The sequence below is a fragment of the Hemitrygon akajei genome, chromosome 25 (assembly GCF_048418815.1).
Source record: "Hemitrygon akajei chromosome 25, sHemAka1.3, whole genome shotgun sequence".
Lineage (NCBI taxonomy): Eukaryota > Metazoa > Chordata > Chondrichthyes > Myliobatiformes > Dasyatidae > Hemitrygon > Hemitrygon akajei.
This window is the reverse complement of record NC_133148.1, coordinates 47,757,371-47,771,781: the sequence shown is the minus strand read 5'-3', so window position 1 is coordinate 47,771,781 and position 14,411 is coordinate 47,757,371.

Genomic DNA, 14,411 nt, shown 5'->3' with positions numbered 1-14,411 from the left:
GATTCCACCTTCAGTGAACTATGCACCATTATTCCTAGATCACTCTGTTCTACTGCAATCCTCATTGCCCTAATTTGATTAGTCCTTCCAAAATGTAGCACCTCACATTTATCAGCATTAAACTCCATCTGCCATCTTTCAGCCCACTCTTATAACTGGCCTAAATCTCTCTGCAAGTTCTGAAAACCTACTTCATTATCCACAACGCCACCTATCTGAGTATCATCTGCATACGTACTAATCCAATTTACACCCCATCATCCAGATCATTAATGTATATGATAAACAACATTGGACCCAGTATAGATCCCTGAGGTACACCACCAGTCACCGGCCTCCAACCTGACAAACAGTTATCCACCACTACTCTCTGGCATCTCCCATCCAGCCACTGTTGAATCCATTTTACTACTTCAGTATTAATACCTAATGATTGAACCTTCCTAACTAACTTTCTGTGTGGAACCTTGTCAAAGGCCTCACTGAGGTCCATATAGACAACATCTATTGCTTTACTCTCAGCAACTTTCCTCGTGACCTCTTCAAAAAATTCAATAAGATTTGTCAAACACGACCTTCCACGCACAAATCCATTGACTGATCCTAATCAGACCCTGTCTATCCAGACAATTATATATACCATCTCTAAGAATACTTCCCATTAATTTACTCACCACTGACGTCAAACTTACAGGCCAATATTTGCTAGGTTTACTCTTAGAACCCTTTTTAAACATTGGAACAATGTACACCATCTGGACGAGGTGACGTATCTACCTTCAGACCGTTCAGTTTCTCAAGAACCTTCTCCCTAATAATAGCACCGTCTCACAGTTCTGCCCCCTGACTCTCTTGAACTTCCAGCATACTGCTAGTGTCTTCCACAGTGAAGCCTGATGCAGAATCGTTATACAGTTTATCGACCATTTCCTTGTCCCCATTACGACCTCTCCAGCATTGTTTCCAGTGGTCTGATATCCACTCTCACCTCTCCTTTACACTTTATGTGTCTGAAGTAACTTTTAGTATCCTCTTTAAGATTTTTGTGTTCCATCTTTTGCTTCTTTAAAACTTGTTTTGTTGCCTTCTGGTGGTTTTTAAAATGTTCCCAATCTAATTTCCCACCAATATTTGCTCTATTATATTAACTTCCTACAAAGATATTGGGTTTACCAGTCTATAGTTCTCAGCATTTAATTTTATTTGCAGCCCTTCTTAAATAAAGGTGCAAAATTATTCATACATATCCTGTCTGTCCCAGAAAATGTCCAAAAGGTCCAAAGAACTGAATTCCTGCTCCCTGTGAATTTAAAAATGCAAACACGAGGAAATCTGCAGATGCTGGAAATTCAAGCAACACACACAAAATGCTGGTGGAACGCAGCAGGCCAGGCGGCATCTATAGTTAGAAGTACAGTCGACGTTTTCGGCCAAGACCCTTCGTCAGGACTCATGAAGAGTCTCAGCCGAAAACGTTGACTGTTCTTCTTCCTATAGATGCTGTCTGGCCTGCTGCGTTCCACCAGCATTTTACGTGTGTTCCTGCTCCGTGTGCAAGGTCGCAGCAATGTACAATATGTCCACTCCCTACAATACCATCTATTTTAGTGTCACCTGCCATCTAATACTCAGGAATATGGGATCAATTCCCATCAATGAGGACTCCTTCATCCCGGTATCAACAATCATTGGACAAAGACCCAGGATAAAATTCAAAGGAACAAATCTCAGTCCATCTCCAGGGAAATGCCCCCTTATTCAGTGTTGTGTGAAAGTGTAATTGGATACGGTTTTGGAGATACACACATTCACATAATGGGGGAGATTCCCAGTGCCAAAACACAGTGAGGAACATGGCTTGTATTTGTACATTAGTCCAGTACACTGGTCTTGGAGGGTCTGTCCCTTTTACTCTGTGATCTCTCCCTCCATTCCCTTCCTTGCATCTCTCTCTCTACCTGACCTCTCTCTCTCTCTTTCCACCTTCTCTAAGCTCATTTCAGACTTTTCAGACCTTCAATTTGCTGCCTCATTTCTCCCTCCCACCCCACAGTGCACGAGGTCAGAAGCTGCCTGCACTGTGTACAAACAGGCTGTTCTCGGAGCCCTTAGCTGACAGAGAGAGAGAGAGAGAGGGGCAGAGACACAAACAGGAAGCAGAAGACAAAGCTGTTGCTGTGAGCAGTGAAGAGTGTAAAATATACTGGAGGACTGGCAGCACGTTCTCATGGCGGGAAAGGAGAGGCAGGCCAGGGTCGTGAACCGACATTCCCAGAGGATAGCAGAGGCCAGTGGCAAGGTAAGGTCCTCAGTTGTTGCACAACCTGCCTTTGTAGTTGGCTAAAATCTGTCAGTGGGAGTGAGTCTGGTTGCTGAGCAACAGATATGGCACTGAGTGAGTGAAGTTACTGAGAACTGAATCATGAAGCTGAGTGTGTGATGTTCATATGCGAGTTCAGATCACATCACGGCAGCTGGGATGTCCAAAGTCAGTTCATTAAATATGTGACTGGCTTGGTGTCTAAACACATGACTGAGGTGTTTCAGGGAAGGGAATCTGCTGACTTTACCTGGTCTGGCCTGTATATGTCTCCAGGCCCACAGTAATGTAACTGACCTGTAACTGCACTGTGAAATGGCTCAGTAATCCACCCGGTTCGAGAGCAGTTGGGATGGGAAAGAAATGTTGTTCTACTCACATCTCACGTATAAATAACAAAAAGTCATCTGTATATATGTTGTATCATGACGAATACATCACTGTATTGTTTTTAAGATCAATCCCACGGGATTGAGATTGATTTTTAATTTAACTGCAATGAAATTAATTTAGTGTTAATAATATTTCATGCCTGCTTTACTGTTTATTATTTTATGTAGTTATGTCATGATATTGTATTCAATTGTCTCCATGGAATTTCATTGATAAGTTGCTCCTGTGATAGAATTCCTTAGATAAGGCATTGGGAATGACCCTGTCAATAGTTGGATTGATCAGTTGTGCTGACACATGCACTCCAGGTTATGGACATGGGGAATCTATCCTATTGTATTCTTGGTTTGCATTAATCTGGTACCTGTTTATGTTTCCTACTCCTGGTGTGTTGTATTTTCCTGCATTGGCATATTTTCTCAAAATGCTCTCTCTTGCTTACATCACATTAAAACATTTGCATTGTCAATATCAAGTTCTGTGTCACCTGTACTTGTACCAACAACTCCACACTCTCTGATGGGCAATACTGCAGGATGCAAAAAGTTTCCTTCAGCCAAACACTGGGAAGACCAAAGGCTTTGGACTCGACAGTGAGTTCTGTTCTTTTCCAGGGCACTGAGGGACAGAGGTGCTGCCTTTCAGCTGGGACATTGAAGGGAGATTGTGTGTGTAACGGAGAAGCTCCTGTATTCACATTTTTATTGGACGGAGTGTGGAGAATTAGGTTAATATGTTGAAACAAGGGATGGAGACATTGATTATGAAACATTCCATCAATATCTGGCTCTGGTGTGTAACAGGATGCTGAGAAATTCTTCCTTCTTCTCTTTATCATTCTTTTTATTAATTAAAAGAAGTAGACACATTATATATATATTATATAATATATATGTTATGAGGTGTTTAATAGAAAAGGAATGGGGAGCTGATAGGAAATCCTAGAAAGCAATATATACAGGATTAATAAGATCAATACTGGACTATGGAAGTATGGTGTATGGATCAGGATCACACTGTGTGCTCAATAAACTGGATATAATTCAAAGGTGGAGTTTGGAGAGACACCTCTAGTACTGAGAAGAACACAGCTTGTGTTAACCTATTGGGTTAACCTACAAGGGCCTGGAGAACATCATCCAAGTAAACAGCTTTTAGACCCATGATGGGAAAAGGAAATTCTGAAGTTTTAGATAGATAGATAGATAGATAGATAGATACTTTATTCATCCCCATGGGGAAATTCAACATTTTTTCCAATGTCCCATACACTTGTTGTAGCAAAAACTCATTACATACAATACTTAACTCAGTAATAATATGATATGCATCTAAATCACTAACTCAAAAAGCATTAATAATAGCTTTAAAAAAAGTTCTTAAGTCCTGGCAGTTGAATTGTAAAGCCTAATGGCATTGGGGAGTATTGACCTCTTCATCCTGTCTGAGGAGCATTGCATCGACAGTAACCTGTCGCTGAAACTGCTTCTCTGTCTCTGGATGGTGCTATGTAGAGGATGTTCAGGGTTTTCCATAATTGACCGTAGCCTACTCAGCGGCCTTCGCTCAGCTACCGATGTTAAACTCTCCAGTACTTTGCCCACGACAGAGCCCGCCTTCCTTATCAGCTTATTAAGACGTGAGGCGTCCTTCTTCTTAATGCATGGACTATTGAAGGAAAAGCAGAAAGGGACAGGAATTAGTAATAAATAGCAAGTGATACAGAGCCTTTTCCTGGGCTGTCTCCATGACTGTGTGAAGCACCAGAGGTGGATCCTAAATTATTACAAAAAGGACAGAAAAATAAAGAAGTGATTTTAAATCATGGTATTGTTGAATAGATTGGTGGTGCCTGATTTTAACATGAAAAAGCAGGTGAGGATAGATGATAATTTCTCAGCTGAAATGACAACTGGACTATTTGCTTTTCAGTGGGTGGAGGAAGTGAGAGTGATGAGAGTTGTAATATTGTCTGATTCAAGCACAACAATTGGGAGCCTACAGGATGTACATTCAGAGGCAAGAAAAGACATTGTATGTGGGAAAATACAAACCTTATTTCAACTCAAAATAGTATCCAGAGAGAAGTGGGGTGGTTGAGGAATGCAGGGAAGAGCAGGAGGGAGGAGGTGATAATATTGAGACTGAGGTTTAAGCACAAAGGTTTAAAATAAATTGTTTTTCATGAAGAAACATAACAATGGGAGGTGTGAATATTGTAATCAACAAGATATAATCAAGAGAGGGAATGACTGATTTTAAAGTTATCACAGAATAAAATTCAATTTAACATTATCAGCATTTTGCAGGAAGGATCACAGGATTATTGATTGAAATAATAGTGCAGTTACTTCAGAGCACAGGTCTTTTTAAATAAAAATTGATACAAATATAAACATGGGGTGACATGAAATACGTGGGTCAAGATACGTTCAGAAGGGGCGGTTATGCACCTTAAAGCTGTTTGCTCACCGCCATAAAAGCCTCAGAAGCCTATCGACTATTGAAAGGCCCCGATAGGGTTGATGTGGAGAGGATGTTTGCGAGAGTGTTGGATGTAAACACTCCCAGACCATTCCCGCCATTGACTATATGCGAATAGAAGAGCGAGAAAGGAATCAACAGAGTAAAAGTCAGGCAGATACAGTGAACCAGAGTCCCGCTTTCCTGTTTCTATTCTTACCGCTATTGGTTAAAAGGACCTTCGGTCCTCCCACCCGTCATTCACCGGATTAGAGAATCATGCAGACCGCCTGCCGCTATTGGTTGCTTGGAGGAGCGCGCGTTTCGCCATCCCCACCTCCCCTTTTTCTCCATTGGTTCACACGTAGATCCATCATACGACTTGCTCTACCAATGGTCAAATTTATTTTTAGAGGCGGAGACCTTACTGAAAATTTTTCACAATTGTCAGAAAGGTCCATTTGGTTCACCAAATTAAAGTGAATGTTTCAGAAAAGCTGTAAAATTGTGAAGGTTATAAGTTTATGATCGAAAACAGAAAATTTAGGGAACAAAAGCGCAGCGCGTTTACGGCTGCGCCGAATGGTGTTGTTTACCGGTCATTGCCGTATAAACTATTCTTTCCGTACGGTATTTCTGAAGTCTTGGGGAATATTGGGAGCGAATTTACCATTTGAGGTTCACATGTTGTGATGTTTAAAAAAGAAAACAATGTTTAATGGAAGTTGCGATCGTTTTATTAATGATGAAATGGAGATGTTATTTACCCAAACGCTCCTGCGCTTAGAATACGCTCTATCTCGAGTGGAACTGGAGAAGTGTTGTTTGAGGTTGAGACCCTTCCTGTGGAGTGAAAGACAGAGGGGAGGTGACCGGTGTAAAGAGGCGAGGGGAGGGGTAGAGCAACTGCTGTCTGGTGATAGGGGCCTCCAGGTGAGCCGGTTTACAAGCAGATGGGGGATGGATAGTGGAAACACCACTGGAAGGTTGTAGGTGAGGGTGGGAGTGACAAAAGGCTGAAGATAATGAAGGTGGAGCATGAACTAAAGGGAGGGAGGTGCGGAGGGCAGAGGGGAGTAGTGGGGGACGGGAACCAGTGGGAGGAGAGTGTGAGTTGTGATGCACCATCAATAACTCACTCTGAGACGTAAGAAGCGAGATATCGGCTTTTATTGACTGGAAGAAAGAACAACACTACATCCTGGAGAATGAGGCCGGGCTCAGGCCTCAATCGCCTTTATACAGGGGTCTGTGGGAGGAGCCACAGGAGCAGTCCAGACAGGTATATGTCGTTCACCACAAGTTGTATCACAGACTGGTATGGAAACCCTTTGAATGGAAAAGCCTACAAAAAGTCCTGGATACAGGCCAGTCCATCACAGGTAAGTCTCCTGTTGTGACAATGAAATGTCACAACAGGACAATTCTGTAGTTACAGTGTTTCCAGAAAGCTCCGTTTTGAATTACATATAATTTTCAAATACATCCATCTTCACATCCACACTCAAGATACCCACAATGAATTGTAACACTCAAGTTCGGCTGGCCGCGTTATTCTAGGGAAGACAGTCTCTGGCCCCACCAAACGTGTGAAATTGGAGGTGCAAAACCTCTTGTTTGTTTTTTAAATTAATTTTTATGTGTTTTTAAAATGCAACAAAACAAAAAAAACAATAGAGGTTTATACAGTGCAAAACAAACGTATCAAAGTACAATTGATAACAATTAAGCAAAGCACCCATAGCAGAATCGTATACAGTTAGTTACCACCCCACCCTCCCACTACCCAACTCCAAGCCAACCTTACGATATAAAAAGGTTAATCAGAACTATATCATCACAGAGCTGTATTTATAAAAAGAAGGTATATTGGCTACTACCTAACATATAACATATTAATCTTTTCAAGGTCTAAGCAGGCCATAATATCTCTGAGCCATTAAGCACGAGTGGGTGGGGCAGCATCTCTCCACCTAAGAAGGACTGCACGTCTGGCCAAAAGAGAGGCAAAAGACAATGCACGACGCTTAGTCGGAGTTAAATGCATGTCAGCTTCTCCCGAAGTACCGAAAAGAGCAATCAGAGGGTTAGGTTCCAAATAGCAATTAAGTATGTGAGATAAAGTTAAAAAAAATCACTCCATAATTTCTCCAAGCTAGGACCCCAATACATATGAATAAGAGAGGCCTCGCCCCCTTTGCACTGATCACAACAGGGATTAATATCAGGATAGAACCGCGACAATTTAGTTTTAGATATGAGCCCTGTGTATCACGTTGAACTGTAAAAGGCAGTGGCAAGCACATAAAGAAGTTGAATTAACTGACTTGAGAATTGAATCCCAAACCTCGTCAGACAAAGAAAAACTTAAATCATGCTCCCACGCAGTTTTAATTTTGTGGAAGAGGGCTCGCCTCAACATCGTTAACATATCTGGAATGGTAGAAATTAAACCTTTACCCAATGGATTCACATGAAGAAACAAATCCACAACATTTTTAACGGGTACCTCAGGAAAGTTTGGTATTAATGGGTTGATAAAATGTCTAATTTGGAGATATCTAAAGAAATGAGTGTTAGGTAGGCCAAACTTTACAGAGAATTGTTCTAAAGTTGCAAAGTGCTTATCTATGAAAAGATCTTCAAAACACCTAATGACCTTCCTATGCCAGTGTAGAAATGTTCAATCCTGCATCGAAGGTCAAAACCTCTTGTTTGTGTGGATGCTGCGTGATGTGTTCCTCTGTTACCAATCAATATCAAGAAATAACAGACAGTACACCATATACAATTAAACACTTTAGCTTTACAATTTTTAATTTGACTAGAAGGTTAGTAAAGAAAAACAAAAGGAAAAGGGCCCATTTTAATGAAACAGTCTAATGTGCACGTTGGAGCTCACGGTTTCCTGTCCGTTAGTCCTCCATCGATTTCCCCCCAGGCGTCGTCGACTCCCAGCCCATTCCAAGTCCACTCCATCCTGCAGTCTACAACCTCTTCATTCTGGCATCTTCTCTCTCCATCTTCCACTGAACAAAAGACCTCGAACCACTCGCTCTCTGGCACAAGAGCAAGCACTCCCTTCAATGGACACCTCTGGTTTCACCTGGAAAACTGATACATTTGGCATCTGGCTCTCCACTACATCGGGCATAGCCACCCAGCAGTCAGCCAACTTATGCTTTCCAGGTAGCCCCAAATTCTTTGTGAGAACTCGGTCTCCCGGCATGAGTTGGGAGATCCTAACCTTTTGATGATACCTCCTCTTATTTCCTTGATTCTGCTTGGTAGCCAGGACCCCAGCTAATTCATAAGCCCTTTTCAGCTCCCTTCTGTCATGGTCCCTTCTGACAATCGCCCACTTGGCTATTTACCTCAGGAATTGGGCCTCAATCACCTCGTTTAGTTTCCAATCATTCCCAGGTTCCACTAACCACAAACACTTGCTTTCCATCAGCAAATGCAGATAAAAACCCTGTGATCACAACAAGGAGCTGCAGGTTTGTGGTTGATTCTGGTGTGAGTAACCCTGTTTCATGTTTCTGAGGACTGCCAGTTCTATGTCTAGCATTGCTCCTGGATACCGATTCCACACTTGCTACATCCAGAATGCCTCCTGACTCTGCCTCCATGCCCGAGTTCTGCACTTGGGTTTGTCCACTGCCTTGCTCATGTAACAGAATGAACTGGCCATAATGAACCCAGCGGACACGGATCCCGTACAACAGGCCCTCGCCAGTCAGGGCTACCTACTGGAGGCCCACGACTCGCAAAGAACTTCAATGATTCTTAGGGTTTGCAAACTTCTACTGCAGATTTATCAGAGACTACAGTCGAGTGGCGGCCCCTTTACCCGGTTTACCTCACCTACTACCCCATTCTGTTGAGACTCCGAAGCTGACTCGGTGTTCACTGACCTGAAGAGGTGTTTCACCACCGCTCCCATCCTGGTCCATCTGGACCCAGCCGGTCAATTCATTGTTGAGATGGACGCCTCTGACTCTGGGATAGGAGCATTCCTGTCCCAACGATCAAGTTTGGATGAAAAGCTTCACCCCTGTGCCTTCTATTTTCATTGACTGTCCCCCACCGAGCGGAATTACGACGTGGGAAATCGGGAACTCCTGTCGGGCAAACTAGCATTGGAAGAATGGAGGCACTGGCTGGAGGGGGCAGAACAACAGTTTGTAGTATGGACTGATCATAAAAACCTGGGGTATATTCAGACTGCCAAACATTTGAACTCCAGCCCCAGGCCTGGTGGTGTTATTTTTTGGACGGTTCAAGTTTTCCGTCACAGACTGTCCGGGGTCCAAGAACGGGAAGCTGGACGCGCTCTCCCACCAATACGACTCCAAGGAGGACACTTCCAGTCCAGGGACTATCCTCCCACCGTCCTACGTGGTCACCACCCTCACTTGGGAGATCAAGTCCAAAGTAAAAGAAGCCCAACGGGATGACCCTGACTCTGACCCCGGCAATCGCCTGTATGTGCCCGTTTCCGTCAGGCCTCAGGTTCTCCAATGGGGGCACGCATCTCAGTTTGCCTGCCATCCTGGAAATGCTTGGACCCTAGCGCTTCTGAAAAGACTCTTTTGGTGACCGTCCACGGAGGCGGATACCCGTTCCCATGTCTCGGCATTTCCATCTGTGCCCAGGGGAAAAGCCTCTCATCGGCCACCTGCAGGGTTACTGTGTCCTCTATCTGTCCCTGGTTGTCCCTGGTCACACATCACCCTGGACTGCGTCACCGGTCTACCCCCTTCACATGGGAACACCACCATACTCACTGTGGTAGACTGGTTCTCCAAGGCGGTGCTCTTCTTAGCCCTCCCTAAACTCCCTTCCTCTCAACAAACTACTGATCTTCTCGTCTGCCACGTCTTCCGCCCCCACGGAATCCCCACAGATATCGTCTCCGATCGTGGTCCCCAGTTCATCTCACAGGTATGGAAGGCCTTCTGTCAAGCCTTAGGTGCATCGGTCAGCCTGTCATCCTGCTTCCACCCCCAGACGAACGGGCAGACGGAACGGGTCAACTAAGACCTGGAGGCGACGCTACGTTGTGTAACGGCAAACAACCCGTCGATCTGGAGCGACCACCTCCCGTGGGTTGAGTACGCCCTCAACTCTCTGGTGAGCTCTGCCATTGGAAGGGCTCCATTCAAGTGTTCCCTGTGGTGCTATTCCCCCCGCTATTCCCCGCACAAGAAGAGGAGATTGCAGTACCGTCGGTTCAGGACCACATCGATCGGTGCCTGAAGGTTTCGCAGGAGACACGCACGGCCCTTCTCAGATCAGCAAAATGCAAAATGAAGATGGCCGACCAACACTGGACTCCGGTGCCTGAGTACCAACCGGGGCAGATGGTGTGGCTTTCCTCCAAGGATATCCCACTCAAGAACGAGCGTAGTAAACTCGCCCCTCGCTTCCTGGGACCATTCAAGGTTGAAAGTGTTATCAATCCTGCAGCGGTCCGCCTAATGCTCCCAAGGGCTATGAGCATCCACCTGACTTTTCATGTGTCCAGTTAAAGCCAATTTCCGTCAGCCCCATGTCCCCCGGCTGAGACTCCCCCACCGACCATATCATCGACAACCATTCAGCATACACTGTCCAAAGACTACTGGACATGCACCATAGGGCAAGGTGTTTCCAATACCTGGTAGATTGGGAAGGGTACGGTCCAGAAGAGCGTTCCTGGTTCTCCCGCTCCTTCATCCTAGACCCTTCACTCATCCAGGATTTTTATCTGGACCATCCAGACAGGCCTGGAGGATCACCGGGAAGCTCCCATTGTGGGAGGGGTGCTGTCATGGTCCCTTCCGGCAATCGCCACCCGGCTATTTACCTCAGGAATTGGGCCTCAATTACCTTGTTTAGTTTCCAATCATTCCCAGGTTCCACTAACTACAAACACTTGCTTTCCATCAACAAATGCAGATAAAAACTCTGTGATCACAACAAGGAGCTGCCAGTTCATGGTAGACTCATGTGTAAGTAACCTTATTTCATGGTTCTTAGAACTGCCAGTTCTAAGTCTAGTATTGCTCCTGGATACTGATTCCACTCTCGTTACATCAAGAATGCCTCCTAACTCTGCCTCCGTGCTCGTGTTCTGCACTTGGGTTCGTCCATCGTCTTGCTCGTGTAACACCGTCTCATGTCAGACACATACTTCAGATAAGTCTTTGGTGGTCAGTCGTCCTTCTCCATCCCAAAACAAAGGTCAATGAGCAACCTCGCCTCACGCCTAATCATCAGATAGTATAGTGAGTGCCCAGTCGCTTCATTTCGGGTACAGTTGTAGTAGTGGGCCAGATGTCCAATATGTTGACTCCAGCTGCATTTCTTGCTGACCGCCAAGGTTCTGAGCATGTCTAGCAAGGTCTGATTAAACCTCTCAGGCTGAGGATCACCCTGCGGGTGATAAGGAGTAGTCCTTGACTTCATGACTCCCAGCATGCTCAGTAACTAATCGAACCATGGAACATTACAGCACAGAAACAGGCCTTTTGGACCTTATTGGCTGTGCCGAACCATTTTTCTGCCTAGTCCCACTGACCTGCACCTGGCCCTGATCCCTCCATACACCTCTCATCCATGTACCTGTCCAAGTTTTTCTTAAATGTTAAAAGTGAGCCTGCATTTACAACTTCATCTGGCAGCTCATTCCACACTCCCACCACTCTCTGTGTGAAGGAATTCCCCCCCTAATGTTCCCTTTAAACTTCTCTCCTTTCACCCTTAACCCATGTCCTCTGTTTTTTCTCCTCTAGCCTCAGTGTAAAAAGCCTGCTTGCATTCACTCTATCTATACCCATCATAATTTTATATATCTCTATCAAGTCTCCCCTCATTCTTCTACGCTCCAGGGAATAAAGTCCTAACCAATTCAACTTTTCTCTGTAACTCAGTTTCTCAAGTCCTGGCAACATCCTTGTAATCCTTCTCTGCACTCTTTCAACCTTATTAATATCCTTCCTGCATTGTGTTATACAACATCACCATAACATTCCAACTCTTATACTCAATACTTTGATTTATAAAGGCCAGTGTACCAAAAGCTCTCTTTGCTACCCTATCTACCTGTGATGCCACTTTTAGGGAATTTTGTATCTGTATTCCTAGATCCCTCTGTTCTACTGCACTCCTCAGTGCCCTACCATTTACCTTGTATGTTCTACCTTGGTTTTTCCTAACAAAGTGCAATACCTCACACTTGTCTGTATTAAACACCATCTGCCCATTTCAGCCCATTTTTCCAGCTGGTCCATGGATGAGCCTCCTGTCGAAATCTCATCCCTGATCACTATGTATCCGCCTGGGGAGGCCATAATAAATGTAAAACCTTTCCAAAACACTTTGGCCACCGTGGACACCCTCTGATCCTTGGTAGGGAAAGCCTGCGCATATCTGATGTAGTGATCCATGATGACAAAGACATTCGCCATGTTGCTGGCATCTGGCTCTGTTGACAGGAAATCCATACACACCAGGTCAAGGGGACCCGCAATCTGCAAATGGGACAAAGGAGCTGCCCTCGTAGGCAGTGTCTTCCTCTGTATGCATCGAATGCATGAATTGCAGTTTTCTTCAACCTCTGGCTTCATCTGGGGCCAGTAAAACTGATCTCTGAGCAATCCATAGGTCTTTTTAACCCCTAAATGTCCAGAATCATCATGAAGTGACTTCAACACCATCCTCTGATACTTCTCAGGCAGAACCAGCTTGGAACGCTGAGGTTGTTCTGGGGGTGACGTGACCTGGTATCGGATCCAGTTCCTCAACTCCAATCTGGACCACTCTCTCAGTAATGGAGGCACCGCATAGTGTTTCAACTTCTCCGCTTGGGCCGGGTCTCCCTTATCAACCGCTCACCAGATGGTACTGATGCCCAGGTCATCTCGCTGAGCAACTGCCATTTCCCCAGGACTCAATTCCAGTAACCGGTTTGTCTTCAGAGCAGTCAGGTTACAGTAAACTTGTGGAATGGCATCATCAGAAGCTCCCAATTGATCTACCGCTTAATCCTGCCCTTGCCTTCCATCTGCCTTCACCGCGATGGCAAACTGGCACACGGCTTTCACTCCCAGGGCAGGAACGCTCTCCCACTCCTCGTCCCTGTCCAGCCCTTCATGTGCACATCGGGACAAAGCATCAGCATCAATATTCCTACTTCCCAGCCGGTACTTCAGACTGAAATCACAGGCAGACAACGCCACCAACCAACGACGGCCTGTGGCATCCAATGTTGTCAAGGTCAGGAATAAGTTAGGGGATTGTTGTCCGTCCTCACCTCAAACTTGGCACCAAAGAGGTAGTCACTCAACTTATCCACCACAACCCATTTCAACACCAGAAACTCCAAAATCCCCATCTGAATCCTCAGGCAATGGCAGCAAGGCATTACAGAGGGTTCTTTCCTTCCTGGAAATAGGCTTCAAGGCTGGGCATAATGGAGTCTTTCAGTTACTCGAGAGATGGTAGCTGTGTTCCTTAAGGTTGGCTGCAAGTTCCCCAGAAAGTTCGGGCATTTCTTTGGTCCTCTCTTGAATGACAGATTCCCTCTCTCGAATTCCTGTGGGATCCAGACTCGATAGTGTCGGGGCTCATACAGCCCCATTGTCTGGAATCAGTTTGTCCATCCAGGAGGGCAGGACTGGGTCACCAAAAGGTCTTGGGTTATTTCGCACTGACAGCTGCCCCCTTTTAGGTAATTTTTCATGGGACTGTCGGGGTCTTCGAACACCATGCCACAAACAAACCCTCTTACAATGACTGGACCAAGCAATTGAGAGGCCATGCTGGGAGGGGATTTGGTACTCGAATTAGGGTAGTAAAAGGAACAGATAATGTTTGTGTGAGGAATGTGAAACCAATGTTCTGTTTCAATGGTTCTCCTCTCCCTCCAGTCCATGGAGGATTATGCTGGGATAGCCAAGGGTACTCGAGGATCAGGGGTACAAGTGGGGAATCAATAGTGTGGAAACTAATGTCTTCCACATGATCCGCTATCCTCATCTGCAAATCCACTGGATCCACCTGGAACCTAGTGGGTGACCGTCCAAGACAGTGGCAAGCATGGGTTGGCTCAACTCTCGCAGTGGGCAGTAACTCACAGATTAGTTACAGTACCTGGGCCTTTGTACCTCACTCTACAGTTGGATGCTCCGGTCAGGAAGACCACAATTGGTGATAATAACTCCTCCTTGCTGACGATCAACACTGGTGC